This window comes from Nothoprocta perdicaria, unplaced genomic scaffold (genome assembly GCF_003342845.1).
Source record: "Nothoprocta perdicaria isolate Ctin4 unplaced genomic scaffold, notPer1 scaffold_105, whole genome shotgun sequence".
Classification (NCBI taxonomy): domain Eukaryota; kingdom Metazoa; phylum Chordata; class Aves; order Tinamiformes; family Tinamidae; genus Nothoprocta; species Nothoprocta perdicaria.
In genome coordinates this window covers 2,248,406-2,267,459 of record NW_020454150.1, presented here as the reverse complement: position 1 = coordinate 2,267,459, position 19,054 = coordinate 2,248,406, and the positions used below count along the sequence as shown (strand labels likewise).

Genomic DNA, 19,054 nt, shown 5'->3' with positions numbered 1-19,054 from the left:
GGGCCGCGCCCCGCGGTGCCCCTGCGCGGGCCCCCGCAGCGCGCGCCCCGCGGCGGCGGGTCCGGGTCTGTGAGCGGGGCGCGCTCCCGGGGCCCGCAGCGGAGCCGGGGCGCTGCCGGRGAGGAGGCGTCGCCCTCCAGCGCCGCAGGGCTCCATTCCCAGCCGAGGGACACGGGGCAGGCGCTGCGCTCCCCGCCGGTCGGCCGGCTCCTGCCCTGCACCGTCCTCCTTGACACCCAACCAGGGGAAAACACTTTGCAGAACAACACGCCCGCCCACGAAAGCGCAGCAGCTTTCCTTAATCGCAGGCGCAGCCCGCCGAGCACCTCCCTGTTCCCTGCACTACTTTAACACAAATGCCCGGGTCCAGGCTGGACAGTCCAGGCTTAACCACGGCACCCTTGCAGCCTCCGGCCAGCTTGGAGCAAATCGCCTTGTCCCGCTCTGCTCCACTTCCTCACTGGAGGACATCACCAAGGTTCAGCAGGGTGGAAGATACCCCCAAAGAGAGCTCATTTCCTAAATTACCCCAGTCACAGGTAACACACATTTTCCCCTAAAAAGATCATTCTTTTTGGTGTGACATCATGTCTCACGCAATTCTCATGTTTAGACTCTTCCCTGGCTTAAGCCAGGTTAACACACCTTACTGTAAGCTAAATCAGGGCTACCTTTCAGAAAAGGCCGAATGCCTTATCACATTATATCTACAATACATTACAAACGTACAGAAATCATACAGCAACACACTACAATAGTTTTGTAAAAAGGTGGCAGCCTGTCAAAAGGGTGGGCTGCTCTGCCGCCCTCCCGCTGGGACGCCCAGAACCACCTGCTAAATTGAACCAAAACATCCAGGTAAGTTATAATGCAACACAGATACCCAGCAATAGGGGAAATATCAGGTCACAATAATTAAAAATATAGAATATTATATACAATAGAAAATATAGRACTAAAAATTCAGTTCTGTTTGGTACACTGAAAAGGCAACAACATCAGGTCTAGACTCTATTCTAATTTTATGCAAAGATGACTGGATTTTTTCCCCTCACAAAAAAAGTCAGGAACCTAAAATAAATCAGGCACTGTTTAGTAGCCTAAGTAAATTGGGCGCTTTTTTGAGAGCACTAGCTGCTATGTTTCTAACAGGAGACAAATACCATTTAATTTTGGTTTAAGAAGTCAGTTCAAGCTCCACTTTACAGTRACTATGAAAGTGGGTGTATTTGTCTCAGAGTCTGCGTTTATGCACATTGAGAAAACTCACATGGAAATTCAGCTGAACAGTAACAGCTTCATGCAGCTTTGCAAGGTGGTCTGTGCTAAAGAAAACAAAACAGACTAGAGCATTAGAAGAGTTATAAAATTTACAGAGGATTGCAGCTGATTTCTGTTAGTCTTCCTTTGTTTTTCACATCAGATATAAAATAGTTTCAAACATCAAAGATCTTGTAATAAWGAACCACATCAGCACTTGGGGGTGCTCAAGGAGGGCACTCAACAGTGCAATGCAGCATTCCTCTGCGAGAAGCTAGAAGTAGCCTTTCTTTACAGGATAATTTAAAAAAAAAAAAAAAAAAGACTTTTTGTTGTTTTTGTGTTTTTTTGTTCAAGAGAAAGTTAATAATTATCTTCTTTTTATTAGGTCAAACCCAGAAAGCGCAACATGGCACACCAGAGACAATAAAGCAGATGGTCTGTGCTTACAGAGTGGATTTGCAAAAGCACGTAAGCAAAGTAGAATTTTAACTCTGTGAAAAATAAAATGGCTACCATATTCTACTTGATTTAGGAAAAAAAAAAGCCATGAATTTTTGGATCTACTTATCGCTCCTAAATCCATTCTTTTCTTCCAGTAGCAACAGGTAAGATGCAACGTGAAACAATTATATCTGTCTCCCTTAAATCTTTATGGTAATGGAAAAAAAAATGGTTTTCAAAGGGTTTTCTGTATATGTTCCATGTAACACTCAAATCTTTTTCTTTCTTGTCTCCAGCTTACAGCTGCTTGTACTTACAAGCTGGGTTCCCCAAATAAATTATGAACCTGTACTTTCGTGGACTTTGCCGTTGGTGGGGATTCCAAGTACTGGACAAGGCTTTTTTTTGTTTTGGGCTTTTTTTTTGTCCCCCTCCAATAAGCCAATATTCTACATTATTGTGTTTTCTGACCAACGTTAGCCCCTCTAATACCCCACTGATCCATCAGACCTCGCACACACATAGAAACTCASCTTTAGGTAGCACATTTGAGAGAGGGGTATATGAGGAACACAGTTTTCCCACTCCATACCCCTTCACAGCTCCTTCAAATCCTTTCTCCAGCTCCTGCCCGCTGCCCAGACTGGCAGGGCCACACGGCAATATTTAAGGCACATCCTGCATAGCTCGGCGACAACCATCCCTGGCACAGTTTTCCAGCACTGGAAAGGCTACGGCCGGAGCAAGCGCGGCTGCAGCCGCTGACCGGGAGCGCGGGGTAAGGCGGCCCCATCGCCCTCCTGCCAGCCACCCGCACAAGCYGGGCAGCTTCGCCGCCCTCCCAAACCCCGACCGCTCGGAACCCAGTCCTTCGAATTGCACCAAACTCTGTTTTCTTCATTCTCTGTTTTCAAACCCCTCACATACCCAGAAGCATCRTTATGGCTTAGAACTGGTTGATGAGAGATTGCAACCTCTTGCGATGTCTGTACCATGGCGAGTCCTTACTATACATTCCTCCTACATAGTCGTTTCATCCTTGCAAGACCAGTGGCACGTACTGTTGGCATCCTCTGAGAGGCATTTTTGGGCATGTTTTTCTTAGATCGTTTTGTCAGTGGATGTTCAGCAGCAATAAACAGCACTCTTTTGCCTGCCATTAAGTAAGGGTCCCATGTATTTCAAATATCTTCCCTATTTCCTGAATTCATAAACATAGCTCTGAGTCTTCAAACTAAAAATAAGATTTTCTGGCTCTCAGGTTAAAAGAATGCCATTAGGAATGATTCAAATCTGAACACGCATAAACTTGTGAGTTCTTCCCTATGCATCTATCCGAAACCTTGAGAGCTAATGAATAGCATTTAAATAATCAATCACAGAATGACTTTTTTTTTTTTTTGCGGGTAGTATGAACAAAACCATACAACTAGAAAAGTTATGTCATGATGAAAAAAATTAGAATTTACAGGATTTAACCAGAATTCCGTGTTAGATGCAGGATACAATCAGCCAATGATCTAGCCGAATTAAAACAGGAGTTCAGATCATCCCCTTAGATCAAAGCCATTAACAAAGACATCTTTCACATCACCCCGAGCCTTCTCCCTGACTTGCAAGAAAGCTCCGGGATGTTTCCCTGCAGGACGCAGGGTCCCTAAAGCTTCCACATCAGATCTCCTGCCTTGTGTTTAAAGGCTGCTCACTCCCTCGTGCCCAGCTGTCAGAACTCCCAAGCTCCCTCACAGAAACCTTTAAAAATGGCAATGGAGCAATGCAGAAACCCCTGCCAAACATGCAAACTGCAAGCAGCACAGCCTAAGTTATTAGGAAGAAAGAACCCCAACATGATGGAATTTTCTACATATTTATTTAAGCAAAAAGCTCCATTAAGAAGTGCCCGAGGCCGTCACGAATTCCACTCTCAGGCACACAATTCGAGTTTCGCATGCTGCGCCGTACACAGGCTGCTGGCTTCAACTCATGCAATCACTTAGGTCTCTTTGAGAAAAATGGAAACTAAAATTGCTAACCAAGGTAACTTCCAAGTGTGATGATTAAAGCAGGGTATTCTAGGGTGTAATAATGCAAATACAGACTTGAAATGTGCTACCAACACATGTTACAGCCTCAGGTAAGTGAACAATCACTCATTTCTCAGTGGAGAAACACACAGTGGAAATTGGGAAAGATTTTATAAACAAAACAATTAGTTACAGTACACTCCTTGTTTTCTTACAACAATAATATGTTGAGCCCCCAAAGAACTGGGCTGACAATTGAAGTTATTATGAAAATGAGAAAGAAATAAAACTGACTATTAAGGCGTGTCAAGGGCATAAACTAGGAACAGAGCCGAAAATCCTGTATGATGCACCTAGTGCTTATGTGGTGAGGAAGCAACAAAACCATAATAAAGGCTACTCAGTTAGAAGACTAATACAGAGTGGAAGGACTGGCAATATGGGGCCTGTCTCCATCATTACCACTAGTCAGTGGATAATGTCTTAGAATAGATTCTCTGGCATCCAAATTGCTGCTTTTTTTTACCAGTAACATGAAAAATATTCAAGGATTTCATACCTTTATAAATTGTTCATTAGTTTTAAAATAGTTATTATTCAAATAAAGTTAAATGAAAAAATCCTTAGGAGAAGAAACACTCAACTTTTTTTTTTTTTTTCAGAAACAAATCCTTTTGCTCTGCAATCAACATTTTTTGCCACAATTTAAGTCCACTTGTCTTGTCCTACCTATCGCGGATTTGCATTCGATAACTTCTTACCTTCTTGGAATAGGCTACAGAGGGTAGAAAAAAATCTTATGCCTTCGAGTCCTCTCCTTTAGTGACTTGCATTCTTCCCCTCCATTCCAGTTCCTCTAGGCTTTCCTCTGAGGTCCTGGTATCTAGACCTTAAATCATTTGATTATGCTTCCTGTGACCTTCATCCTTAAATTTTCTGCAAGTGTATGCTCAGATAGGATGAAACATTTCAGCTACTTACCTGTAGATGTGTTTTTCTATATATTTTAATATAAATATATATATACGCACACAAATGTGTGCATATTATCATTACATACATAAATCTATACTATACTATATTATATATTTACTTATATCATTCATAATATACATACTTGATGTACACACAATTTATAGTACTTATTTTATATTTTTATAAAAATGTTCACGTTCATATTGTTATCCTATGCTTGCCGTTCTACAATAGCAGGATTTCTGCAGTATTGTCATCTAAATACTTGCTTCTTCTTACCTTATTTGTATATTTAAATTCTATACTTAGGTAGAAATTAATGAAGTTCATATTTATTTTCCAATATTCCTCCCCCGCACTTTTTTTTTAAAATAATTTGGGGCTCTCAAACTTGACTTGCAATACACCTGCCGTCCCTCCAAGTTTTGGAGGCATTTGTAATCTGACAGTTTTGCAAGCACAATCCCTGCTCTAACATCAAGGTCATTAATGAAAACATTTAAGTGAACCAGAACTAGTATAGACTCAACAGACCGTGGGCATTCAATACATCCATTTCATTCTGACAGCTAATCGTTAACAACCAGTCACAGTCATCAAGTTTTGCACCTACTCCACAACAGTTTCTTTTAGGACATGTTTCTTCAAATGTTTATAAGAATATCACACAAAACAGCATCAGACATCACTAACATGTTAATACTCACAGTTTTCTTGTCATTTCATAGGCTTTATTATCATGTTACAGATGAAAATTAAACTAGCATGACAATTTATTCTTTCTAAACTCAGGGCTGTTGTGAGTCACTCTCTTGTTTTCTCACAGAGTCTCATACTTTGTGCAAGAACTCGTTAAAAACAGTGAAGATGAAAGGACTGGCCTATTATTCCCTGGCTCCTTCCCTCCTACCAGTTGTTTTCCTTTTCCAGTCTTCCAGTACCCCAAGTAATTGCTAGTGGTACTGAAATAGCTATAGTCACTTTTTTTTTTTAACTGTTAAAAGTATGAATTTCGTCAGATACAGCCTAAGAAATAACTTAGCATCAGGATTTAACAAGAAACAGGTATTTCTAAACTGGGTGGTAATTTCTAGTTCAAATGCAACACAGCAGTTCTGCAAGAGGCCAGTAGAACTGACAGAACCAGGACTTTGTAATCCAGACCTGCCATCCTACTAGACCAACTGGTGCACCTTCTGCAGCACACTAGCGTAGTTTCATGTTAATTATTAAATGTGTCTCTGAACACACCAAGTTATAGCTAGACTGGYCGAGTACTCTGCCTACAAGTATATATACATAAGGTGCATAAGAAACTGCAGAATAACAGCTAGATAAAACCTGGCACTGGTGGTATTGCAGATACTACAGCTCTAGGGATGTATTTATTCTGACAGCCCAGTGCACAAAACGAGAGCTTTCTGTRCATTCCTACATAGTTACACCACCACCTCACCAATGTTAGTCACTTGTTGTCATTGCCCAGAATGAAACCACATAATAATGGAGTCTTATTAYAGTACATGTGTTTGTGGAAGTGGCAGCTTAAGATTTAAAGGCTTGATATCATTATTTAAAAACAGCAATAAAGAGCAGAAAAAAAAAAATAGAGATCAGCAGCTCCAGTGTAGCCAGGATGATTTTTGCCAGATAACTGAGTAGAAGCTTAAGTATTCTTAAGTGTATTGTAGGGTATTAACCATACATTCAATTTCCTTTTCACAGGCATTCACAGACACAATGATTACACAAAATAGAGAACTTCTATGTTCACTAAGCATACCCATGGCCTTCTAGCTCTTCCCTGTATTGAARATCTTTCTTTGCAATAACAAAGACCAATATAGTAAGAGAAAGTTAGGTAGTTGTAAATTAAACACCAAAACAGCCTAGCMCAATAAACACACAAGGATATTTAGAACACAAACATTCTAACAACTAAATTTTGGACAGTCTTTGAGAATTATCTGACACATTGTATAGTTTTGCCTACATATTATACATATGAGACGAAAATCTAACAAAATTTAACATCAAAAGGGAATTAAAAAAAATCAAAATATGACCTGTGTAAGGAAAGATGGAAAAACAGCACAGACTATTTTGGGATTTCCTGACCATATGTACCGAATACTATAAATACTAAAGCTTTTAAAGAAAAAATACCATTCCACCTACATTCTGCTTTGTCCATCASAGAGGAAAAATACTAAATCACTAATTTGTCATGACTTCACATAGTGATTACCAGCTGACCTGCATTAACTGACTAATGCATGTGCTCTCCAATTACACTAAAAAGACATGCTAGTCTAAACTACTGGTGATTTAGGTATATAAATAAGCAGAAAAAAAGAATTTACATTGCAACTGTTCATTTCTTAAAGAAAAATAAAGATACATATGTGCTTGCCATTTAATTACTACAGCCCTTACAACTTGATCATTTCAATTGAGAACTTAATGCGGTCAGGAAAATAAACTTGGTAACCGACATACCTTGCAGGAAGTCTGTAGACATGATTTGCACAGCTGCTTCATGTGTCACAGCTACTTCTGTGGATTTAAAAAAGAAGACATTGATACAGGATCCTAACAACATCCTTAGAGAAAATTTAGAGCTTTTATATCTAGTTCAGTATCTGCTCCATGATTAATTTCTGTGCTATCCTCACAGACACTCTGGAATTCCATTCAAATGCTTAACATTTACATTAATCACCGTCTAACCGAATTTGAATGGCTACTGCAGCCAGGAACCAGCTGTATTCACAAGGCTTGTTTACACTTARTTTTAGCCCCAGGTTCAATATCACTTTCTGTATGGTTAGAACCCACAACAAGAAATTGCTGATTAATCTCTGTTCGGAGAAAGACTGAATTACACAGCTCATCCACTGCATTCRATTTAATTTCTACCATTTGCGTATGGATAAGCACACAGGCAAGATGAGCAAGATCACCTGCTAACTCATAACAACATACTGTAATGCAGTATAGCTACGGTACTTTGAATATCCTCCATGCACTTCTCCCCTCTTCCCCTCCCCGGAAAACTAATATATTTCAGGGCAATTTCTGTGAAAAGGCAACGTAAGATCTAGCTGTTGCCACCAGCGTGGAGCAGAGCCCGCCCGCTACCCAGGACAGGCTGCGTTGGAGGCCGCGGCTCTAAGGAGGCCCTACTGCCGTAGCGGCCCAGTTCTCGCTTCTCTGTGATTTTAAGCCCTGTCATCTCTTCCAGAACGTCATCCCGCCCACAGTCACTGTTTGACAGGATGAGCTAAACCCAACGACACTACAAAGTGAGTTTACTTCTTAAGCATGGACCTGCCTTCACCACCAAGCAGAGCATGCAACATGCTCTCCTCTTTATTTACTCTCCCTTTGCCAGGTCAACACTTCTCCAGCCTAAAATTGGGCTATTTTGAAACTGCAAAAGTTAAATTAATTACATTAAAAAAAAATTAGACCCAGCTCAAATTAAAAATGTGCTTATACAGTGCTGAATAAACAAAATTTTTGCCAGCATACTGCTTTGGCAAGCAGAGATATTTGCTACCCCTGCTTAGTAAGACACAGCAAGAATTAATCTAGTAGTCTAGAGCCAGGCCGAAGACAGGAGAATTTAGACAATGAACTCTCTCACCAAAACCCATCTTCCATAAGCACAAAAAAAAAAAAAAAAGAAAAAAAAAAAGACAGTAAAGTGCATATGATACTAAGTTCAAATATGCAAGCTCAGAAAAGTAGCTACCCTACAACATCTGCATAAAAGTGAGGACAAAGAAGAGAGAACTACAAAAACTGAAAAAGCAATTTACTCTGGGGTAGGAGCAATGGTAAAAAAAAAAAGAGAGAAAGAGTGGTGGAAGTTCAAAGAATCAGACATGTAAAACCAGCAAATGGGAGGAGAAGCCCAAGTCGACTGCTCCCCTCCTGATTACTCTTTTCTCTACAATTTTCTCCCTCCTACTTCAAAAAATCTACAAGGGTCGAGTAAACTACCTACCTCTTAGTACTTTACAAACGAGGCAGATTTTACATAAYGGATTAATTATGCAAGAACAGTAACTCGCCTCCCAATTACTTACATAATAGGTATTATTGCTTTCTTGTTGTAGTACCTCTTGCAAGTTTATGCTACTTTGAAAATACACGCTAACTGGCTGACAATTCCCCATGCCTGTCTTCTCCAATAAGAGCTACATTTTTGAACAAAACATAAGGAGTAAATACACGTTCATGTGACAAGCAAGACCCAGGGGCCTGAGGACCACGGCCTGTCAGGGCTGCGCCTGCAGGTCAGAAGGGGCCCAGGCACTGAGATGCTTTCCTCTCTCCTTATTCAGTGGAAATATCAGCTCTAAGTCTGAATTATGAACAGCTTATGAGAACAGGGCTGATTTCATCTGTACAAGTGTCTATATTTCCAATCTTGGATTGCTACCTAAGGAGGTACCAACCATCTAAGCCACAGAAATTCACTCCAGAGAGAAACTTGGGACTGTAACAGAAGCTCCTGTACTCGTGCAAGCAAGAGAACCATTACCATTAAACAGCAGGGAACCAAGTGCTGCTCTACATTATCGAAATTTCAAATAACTTCTACAACATCAGCATTCACTGACAGAAACCTACAGCAACAGAGAAAATTTTTCTCTGATTAACAAATACAAAGAATTTCCAAAGCAATTCCATCCTGAAACTACACAAAGATCCTGGTATTTCCTCCAGGAAGATACACTTCTTTATAAAATGTCAAGTGGGTTTTTGGCAGTGGAATAGGTTGCTTATTCCAACTTCCAATTTTCAAAACCTCAATTCCAAAGTCATCAATCTACCGACAGGGCGAGAATATAAACAAGTTGTGACATTAAGTCCAAATAAGCCTACAGACAGCCACAGGATCTGGCACTGAATTGCTAAGGAGCATGTAGAAGACAGGTAAACAGAGAGATAACTTTTGTTGGTTCAGGGGATTTATTTTTTTTCCTCCCACATAGAGAAATCTAAAGTGCATTTAATGAATAGCACTACAGCAAAAGGTTATGTTTTGCTCTTGTCAAATGATCTGAGTAATTACAGTATGCAAAAAGTGCTGAACACTGAAAGGAACTATTAAGTAATTAAACTTTGCAGGTGTGTTAATTGTCTTGGAAAGCCTAGATATGAGAAAAAAACTCAAGCAGACATCTATTTGACCATTTTTTTTTTTTTCCAGGAAGACATTATCCTTTCAGAAAGTTACAAGTGCACATGTTCCAACACCCAGAATTCTCAGGATAAAATATTTGCCTTGTCAACATTTTTATTTGTAAGGCTCCATTAGCATCCATTACATTTTTACGAGATCAGTAAAAAAAAAATCACTAACCTGCACAGTACAAAGAACAGTTTTCCAAAAGTGGAGGGAGAGAGGAATATTCCATTAAAGAAAAATAGACAGTTCTATGTATTAGTCAGTGCAGACACACTTCCTTCAGGGAGTACACGGTGCTCCTACCGCTTCCTTTCTGAAGAGATAAGCTGCTCGGAAGACAAAGCTTAAGCACAGAACTAGTCTTTGCAACCAGGAGCCTTTATCTAGTCCTGGGCTAGGTAAAACCCAGCCTTTCTGAGAGTTTAGCATTCTTCTCAAGATTATCGAGAGTTTTGCACTGCCTGATAACAGGAGCCTAGAACTGGCCATCCTCAGTCTTAGAAAGATYGAAATCTCATCATCACTTCCAAGCAATTTCATTTTCTCATCTACCAACAGGAAATATCCTGTTATGCAGCTAATACTAATTCTCCATCATTTTACTTTTTTTGTTTTTCAATTGTAAACACATCCTATTTTCTTGTACAAAAATAAAAAGAAAGTACAAGTGCTGCATCCTTGAAAATACTTACATAGTTAAGTCTCCTTAAAAACTGGTTGTAATCAAGTGAAAATTACTTCCATCTGTCTTTATATCAGAAGGAGAAAGGGGTGGGGGGGAAGTGTTTAGTGGGAGCAATATACCCAGCAGCAGGCACATCTATACAGTGCCTTGGCTACCTCCTGTTTAGCCATGCTAAACTCCTAAGGTAGGCTTGATCTGTTGATTGATTTTCACTAGGAGGAAGAGCACACTGCTTCTCTTGCTTTATTTCTTCTTGGGTGCATTATATTTAAGCTAAATCTTGCCAACAGCAAGATTTTTCTCTGGAAAACATCTTTAATGTGTGTCAGAAACCTCTCTTTCTTATGCAAGATTAATGTCTGTTTACCTAAGTAAACAATTTATTAAATTAACAATTTCTTTAGAAGTTAGAACCTATCATCTCATAAGTTAGTTGCCTTCTAAGGAAAATAGCTTGATCCATGCTAAGTTTCCACAGAGGTATTCTTCAAAGCAAGCAATTACTATGTAATTTATAATTTAATATGATTTATTCACATCTTTGCATAGAAGTATGCACTCCTCCATTTAGCATTCATGCCATTACTCAAATTAGTTCCAGACAAGTTAGAATAAGAGGAAGGGAAGTCCACAAATGGCACTTGCAAGATTACTGCACACTTTTTTACTGCTACTATGAAAATAAAGTGGACGGGCAGAGACATGAGGAAAATGGCACAAAGTTGTTTTTTAGACTTTAGATTCCTCTTTATATATATATTCCTCTTTTTATATAAATTTAGATTATGTTAAAAAATCTTAAAGTTTATTGATGAATCAATATCAATCCTAATTCTTATACAAACTATACATGTACTAATTATCAGAGGAAAAGAAAAAGGTGTTGCAATTTAGTGATACTTAAGTTAACACTTTTCAAAGCAGAACTGAGGAAGACAGTTGGGCATGGTGCATTTTCCACCTCTCACCAAAGCCTCACATATCCCTCTGCAGGAATCTCCTCGGAATGAGGAGGTCTCACCAGTGCTGCTCATTTCTCTAGCAGTGCAGAGCCGGGGATGTTTCGAGGCAGAAGCGATTACAACACGAAGCCTTCGCTCTGCCTTTAACACGGGAAGTCTCTCTGYCATCTTTTGCCTGTGAGCACAGCCAGGTCCTACTGGAGCAAGATTTGAATACAGCAAGATTTGAAATTGCCCTGCAGCTCTCATACCAGACAAACAGGCAGCCTCCACAGTATTCTCCTCTTAACCATTCTGCCCTAAAACAGTAAATTAAAACATTATTATTATTTAGGAAGCTTGTCTGAAAGTTCATCTGGGAATGTTTATTCTAAAGAATTTAAACAAATTGGGAGCAACTAAAGCGGTATTTTAATGAAAACTATTGCACACCCTGCAGTTCTGCCAAGCTCACATTGCAACATTCTCTTGTAGGTCTCTTTCAAACAAAATCTCTGTATTTCAAATGTATAAAGAAGTCAAAGCCAAGAGACCTAAAGCTTTTCCTGACAATTCATTTTTTTACATATTTCAAGAATATTCATATATACTGTCCAGATATTATCTATTACAAGATTATGTAAGTGCTGAATAGATTAGCTGGACATAATGATGTCYGCAGTGGACTTTGCAGGGAGTGCTGCATTTTAGCAGTCATGTTCTGTGATTTTTTTCTTTGTTTTTATTAGCATTCYTCAGGTACAGTATATTAATAATAAAATAAAAAGTTCTAGGAGCAGTTACAGTACATAATCAACAATTTTCTTGTATTTTTACCCGTTCCCCCCCCCCCTCCTCTGACCTATTTTCTTGGATAACATGTATTTCAACTGAGGGCACTAACCTGTTTCCATGTCATAGTAACAGCTTGTGTTCCAAAGTGCTAAGAGATACATTAGCTGTTGTTTATTGATTCCTTTATAAATTCATTCTACTGGATACACCAGCAGGAAGATCAGAAAGTCATTTGCTCTCCTATGCTTTGTGACATACTTTACTTGCAAACCACTTCCTAGAATACATTAATTTTAACATTTTATGAAAATGCTCACGGAAGAATCCTCCTCTTCAAGCTCTCTCCCACAAGTCTGAATCACTCTTGCCTATTTTTAGTCCATTCATTATTTTCAAAAGAGAAAGTATAATAAATCACCTATCAAATTTCAAGAGAAGGAAAAAAAAAAAGTACAGACCTTTATTTTACAAAACTATTAGAAATTAAGAGGCTGGGAGGTCTTTGCTGATGAGTGCAGAAAGCCAACGCAAGGCTRGAGCACAGATACAAACTGAGGCCAGGTTCCCCTTGCTTCCCTGAAGGTTTCTCACCCACGAGCTGTTTCCCTCTGCCCCTCATTGACTCCCCAATGTAAACAGTGATACCAATTTGAGGGAGCTTCCTGTTAAGCGTACATTAAGCTTTAATGCTTCTCATCTCAAAAGTCTTCTAAAACCCAAACGGTACCATAGAAAACAATTCTACACAAATTGTGATTCTTTTGCATCTACTACAGATTATCCTACCTGTTCCTGCTGATTCCACTATTTACTTTTACACCAGCAAATACRTAATGCTTATTTGCAATATATATATATGCTCATAAAAAAAACACATGTGCCAGTTTCATAGGCTTGACTACACTTTAAAAATAGATGTTTACAACAAACCCACATTTACTGTTCCAATTTAAAAGGGATTAGAAAGCAGTTGAGCTTTACAGCTAAGAAAACTCAGATGGTTTAAAGACGACAGGCGAAAATAATTCTCAAAGTAAGGCTTTTAGCCTTCAAATCTGGGAACAGAACAAGTTTAACCAAATCTACGCACTGAATCTGTTATGGCAGAATATAAAAAGCTAGGGCCTACTGCGAAGTATTTAAGCGGAAGTTCACTGGGATTCATGTCTTGTCACACTGCTCCAGCCAACACAAACTCACCAAGGTCAATCTGCAATTCTTTTCCAAATCTTCTATCTCCATCCTTACCTTCATCATTCACAAGTCATCTTATATATACCCACTTTTGCTTAATTTTCATGGTGTGCTCTTTGAGCTATTCTTAGGGAAATTCTCCACAAGTGAATACCATATTTAAAAATATTAAAGGTCACAATTCAAAATATCGTACAACTCACTTCACCGACAAGCAGGTTCTTCTGCCCTCTGCCACCCRTATTACTCACATCAACCTGCCAGAGCTTTGCCAAGCACAGCTTCACACAACAGCAGAGAGGCTGACTGCTGCTAATTTAAACAGCAGCAACACTGAACAGACCAAAATAAACTCACATATAAGAGGTATAACAGGCAAGGCTTACACACTTACATCGATTACACAATAAAAACCATGAAATGGTATCATTTCAGACTTGGAACCATGTTCAGAAGGAGGAATCACTCACAATTTAAAAAAAATGTTTTAAATTGTTTTAAAAAACTGATGCATTCAATTCTTCAAAGAGCAAAGACTCAGACTTTTTGCTTTAGTAAGAGAAGCCCAGGAAAACACATGCAGCACAATAAGAGGGGCAGGAAAAATGACAAAACAGATATTGATCACAATCCATGGAACAGAAGTGTTATGCACAAAGAAAAACAAAGAAAGAAAAAGGATTTGAGAGAGAGAATGCCCTAGGTGGCATGCAACCAAAACATTATAAGAGACAACATGATCATATAAGCCTCATTTCACTAGTAAACTAGGCAGCAAATTATCTTTATTATTGCCTACAGAAACACATGACAAAAATTGGTTTCCTTACAAAWTTTTTTGAGTCTATTGGTACACAAAAGTGGAGATGTCAAAAATAATTATGTTCCTATTGGTTACACAAAAACTGATGGACAAGTAGAGGAAGAAGAGCAAATTTGCATGTTTAGTGATGGGGAAGTAGGCAAAAATCACCCTTTATACGTTCCATCTGGCAGTATATCAATCAGGACAGATTAGCCCCAACGCTCTCTCTTGCTGCAGAGAAGAATGGAGTTATGGACTGTAGGAAAAGAGATAAGGAGATAAAAAGGAAAATCCAAATACATAGGAATGCAAGTGTTATTTCTGCAGCACACAGCAATTATGATCTGCAGATAGTAACTTGTTTTAATAGCCTTACAACCAGAGAATAACACAGAGAARTATTTACATTTCTTGACCTCCTCCTGTTATGCAGGTTGCCTAGAAACATTTCACGTCGGAAAGAATAGAAAAATGGATGATTCTCTGCTATCTGGCTACTCCAAATATTTTGTTTAGGTTTTTTTTTTTTTTTTTGAATCTATGGAAAATAAACTATTATCTGCTTTTACAACATTGAGCAGAACAAAGACATTCAGTAAAGAGCACATTAGGTAGACATGCCATAAGGGTAATATACTCTGAAACGCCTCCACAGGTAAATACGAATGCRCAAAAACGTCGATGGGATGACTACTAAACATATTTCATTTAACTTTATTTTCTTAGCAGCATCCTCAGGCTATTAATAACTCCCAGGATGCTACTTAGTGCTATGGATTCATTTTCTAGTTAACGGCAGCAATAGGTTCTTAGTTAATAGTCTTAAGATAATGCTGGATTTTGCCATATGGTTGGCTTTCTATGAGGGTTCCCATGAAAAGCCAGAGACTGTAAGAAATTGTTGCTATATTTAACTTCAGTGTCCTCACATGCACGGCAGACAATTGGAATGGACAGCGCTCTACTATTTACAAGTGCAAATGATGCTCAATATTTACTGCATGTTCTGCTTAAGAGGACTACAGGGATTTTAAGCAAAAGAACATATGGATAGATCAGAGGATTGGTAATGGAGTACTGAGCTTTTCACCTCTAGGTCATTGGTTCAAATTGAGGCTGGTTAGTAATGAAGGCAAGGGAACCTATTACTGTCTGACAGCTCCAGCCCGTGTAAATTGATTTGTCAGGCTCAGTCCAGTGCCCATCAAACACAAGATTCACCATCATCATTTGCATTCCTGCAAATAGTTCCAGCCCAACAAAATAACTAGAAATTGAACAGAAACAGAGCTAATCTCCTTTTCTCCAGGCAATGGCTACAGATGAGGAAACAAGAGCAATGGCAAAAATCATACCACTAGCACAGGCCAGGCGCATTATTGCATGTATAGAGTTGATTTTCAACCCCGGATTCTCAGTAATTATCTCTTTATCAGTAACAAGTGTTTTGAGATTTTATGTTTAGTAAAGAAGGCAAGGAAGAAAATACAATAATACTGAAGTTCTGAAACTGAAATTTTGCAGTGTTGCAAACATTATTTTCCTGAATAATTTGTTCAAAGATGCATTTCATGAAGCCAAAAGTTTTGGAGAAAATGCTCACAGTCCTCTCTAAGAGGAACATCAAGTTTATCTTCTATTTTGGTATCTGTATACCAAAAAAAAATGTTTGCATAATATCTGCAGCAGCAAAACTTAAAACTATTTCCTGCAGACAAGTTCAATTTAGAAGCTGTTTATTTACAAGACACCACAAACGACACTAAAGAAATCATGATTTTAGAGTACTCCTTTATGTCTATGCTAGACAGAAAATTAAAGGATTTATCCACAGTATCACATAATTTTCAACATTCCTTCATAATTTGAATAAAAATGACTTTAAGCCCTTTGCGTGGCCCACCATAGTTGCACTGCCTTTTAACAGTTTGGCAAAAAAATCACATGGAGCTGTCAGCAGGCATCACAGCTCTCCATCTTACCAGGTGGGAACTGCTGCAGAAGTGAGATACCAACTTCTAATATAATACCTTTAAGATCAGCTTCACACTATTAGAGCACTAGACACCAAAATTTAGCAGAAATTTTGCAATCTGTGACTACAAAATATTACCTATGACATTTAAGATTAAAACAGAATATATTCAGCTCACAAATTTCACGTGTGGAAGAAATAAGCATAAAACAGATCCTCCTCTGCTCCTTGCAAATTCTATCTTTTCTGCTAAGTTGCTGGTAACATACCAAAGTCTTTCTTTTCCAACAACTCCAGAAACAGAACTTGTGCTGTAACTTTAGGCGGGAAACCACGACAGGTTGAGTTCCCAACCAAACAGGGAGCTCAACGTTTGGGCTGGCACGTAGCACACTGCTCTAAGATCCAATTAGCACATTGTAACTAGCACATTAGCACGTTGATTAGCAACATCTTAGCTCAGCCAAGCACTGCTCCTGCGACCCCGRGCCCTCAGCTGGCAAGAGCCACCTGAACCTCTTCACTTGCTCAGGGCACAACCCCATCCCTCAAGTGCCACCACATAGAAAAGATGGGGAAGGAACAAACTGCCTGCTAAAAATGAGTGTCAGGTCACACAATAAGAGACCTACATAATACAGCACATGACTTAAGAAGTAGCGTCCCAGACTGAACATAAAACAACAGTCAAAACGTGTCCCTTCTAGTATGCAGGCCTGGGAAAAGGGAAAGGCTAGAAAGGAAGGCTAAGGCTTAGGAAATAACTACCTGTTACTTGACCTGCAGTAGCAGGAACAGCAGAGAAAAAGCTGTGCAGGATTACTAAAATTTCTAGAAAGCTGAAACGAAGATTCCTTGACTCTCCTCTCTGCCATCAAGCACTGCTTATCTGCACTAGGGAATGACCTTCAAAGATGGGAATAAACAGCAGCTTTGGATTGGCAACCACAGCTTAGAAAAGAAAGAAATTCAAAGGCGAACTTTATACAAAGGCAAGAATGGGAGTATTTCAACAGAGAGCAAACCAACATAAACTGTTTGAATAAGTGTGGGTGGAACATATGCTAGAAGCTGGAGAGTATGCAGAGAATTCAGATGGATACAAATTTTCATAAGGCTGGAGGAGAAAACTGCAAAAGATAACAAGATCAGAGCAATGAGTTCCACTAACAAGATCAGAGTAATGAGTTCCAGAGGTGCTAATAAGCAAGCTTCCTGCAAGAGTTATACCTTATTGTTTCTGAATCATAAAGTARGCACATAAGAGAGCTSTGACTATTTATTTATATTTTATATATKTATTTGYAATTTACTCTTATCCCCATACTTTCATTTGCCTTTTTGTTTTGCCTGCTGCTTTTTGCATAGTTAGACTCCAAGTTATGCATGACAGCAGTGACTGTTCTTCATATAGATACAGCACTCAAACACAAAGGAGCTTAAATTCKGACTACGGTGGAGAGAATCTACTGCAACTACAATAAAGTGATACCTATGAGTTCTCTTACTATTTTGTCATCTCTAGACAAGAACATTTTTGAAGCTTCAAAATGCTTTCTCTTTTATGTACTCTCCAAGAAAATTCACGTAAGAAGTTTTAACGCGTAATAACATCATCAGGACTGGATAGAGGAGGATTTAAATTCCCATTATCCTTTTTAATGAGCTCGTGACTACAGTCCCAAAATAGACTAGTAACCCGCAACGGAGAGAAGAGCTGACATTTTATTCACATTGACTGAGAGAAATGAACTAAAATGCCATTACAGCTGTCAGCAGCATGAAGAAAGTAAAACTTCTCAATGCTGARAGATACGGGTAAGAAAATTTGTCCTTAAGGGACAAACTAAGCGTACATCACCACTCTCTGAGAACACTGCTGCAAACACTTTCCTTATTGATACTATACAGGCAAGTAGAGAGGTGCCTATTTTAGTATGAATGACATGCWGCCTGCTTGATTAAATAAATTCTTGATTAGAAGGTGGAAGAGAGGTTAAGAAGTATCCTAATGAAACCGTCATTATTTGTTTCAACTCAGCAATTTGTTTCAAATTCCATCACACATTTTTGGCAAATAATTTTTGGAAGTGTCAACAAACACTAAACCCTCCGTCTTGCTATTACTGCAGGTGCCATTGTTCCCCCGAACTGCTATTCGGTGCACAAGAATCTCGTGAAGTTTTAGATCCTTTGGAGCCTGAACRGCAGCACGGGCTGAGAGGCTCGTTCCAGACAAACTTCTTCCCTTCAAAGAGCCCAAGGGATTGCAGACCTGGCAGTGAATCCGCAACACACGTGTATTTTTGTTTTTCCACATAACTCTCAGAATTTGTTCGGAAATTTCAGTTTCTGCCCCACGCACCGCCGGGACCCCACCAGAAAGACCTGCACGTTTCTGGAAGCGGGAAGCGTACCTTGTTTTGGCCAATTTTTAGGGCTGTAATCCCCACTATGCCACAATCCTCCTACACAAGAACAGATTTTAGGGAAAATCACACGCTGTAAAAGTAACTTCCACTTTTTTTTTTCCCCTTTGAAGAACAAAACACGAAACCCTTTTCCTTTCGCGCCTACTCCCAACTAGCACAGACGCCGCTGCGCCAAGCCGCGCCCTCCCGCCGAAACTTCCCCACGAGTTTTATTCCCAACGGCAACGGCCGGCGCGAGGCCGCCGTTAGCCCGGAGCCGCCCCGCTCGCTGCCCTCCCGCACCGGCTGCCGGCGCTGCCGCGACGCGGGCGGCTCCTCGCC

At 39.5% G+C, this 19,054-nt stretch overlaps 1 protein-coding gene across 1 annotated transcript in view; it reads right to left on the bottom strand.

The window, feature by feature from the left end:
- Nucleotides 1-18,755, bottom strand: part of USP54 (ubiquitin specific peptidase 54) — an 85,421-nt gene extending 66,666 nt beyond the window's left edge. The window contains exons 1-2 of the mRNA XM_026044234.1: nt 18,719-18,755; nt 7,203-7,259 (exon numbers count right to left, since the gene is read on the bottom strand). The gene's annotated coding sequence lies outside the window, so the exon portion shown is untranslated. The remainder of the gene's footprint in view (nt 1-7,202; nt 7,260-18,718) is intronic.
- Nucleotides 18,756-19,054: the final 299 nt, after the last annotated feature.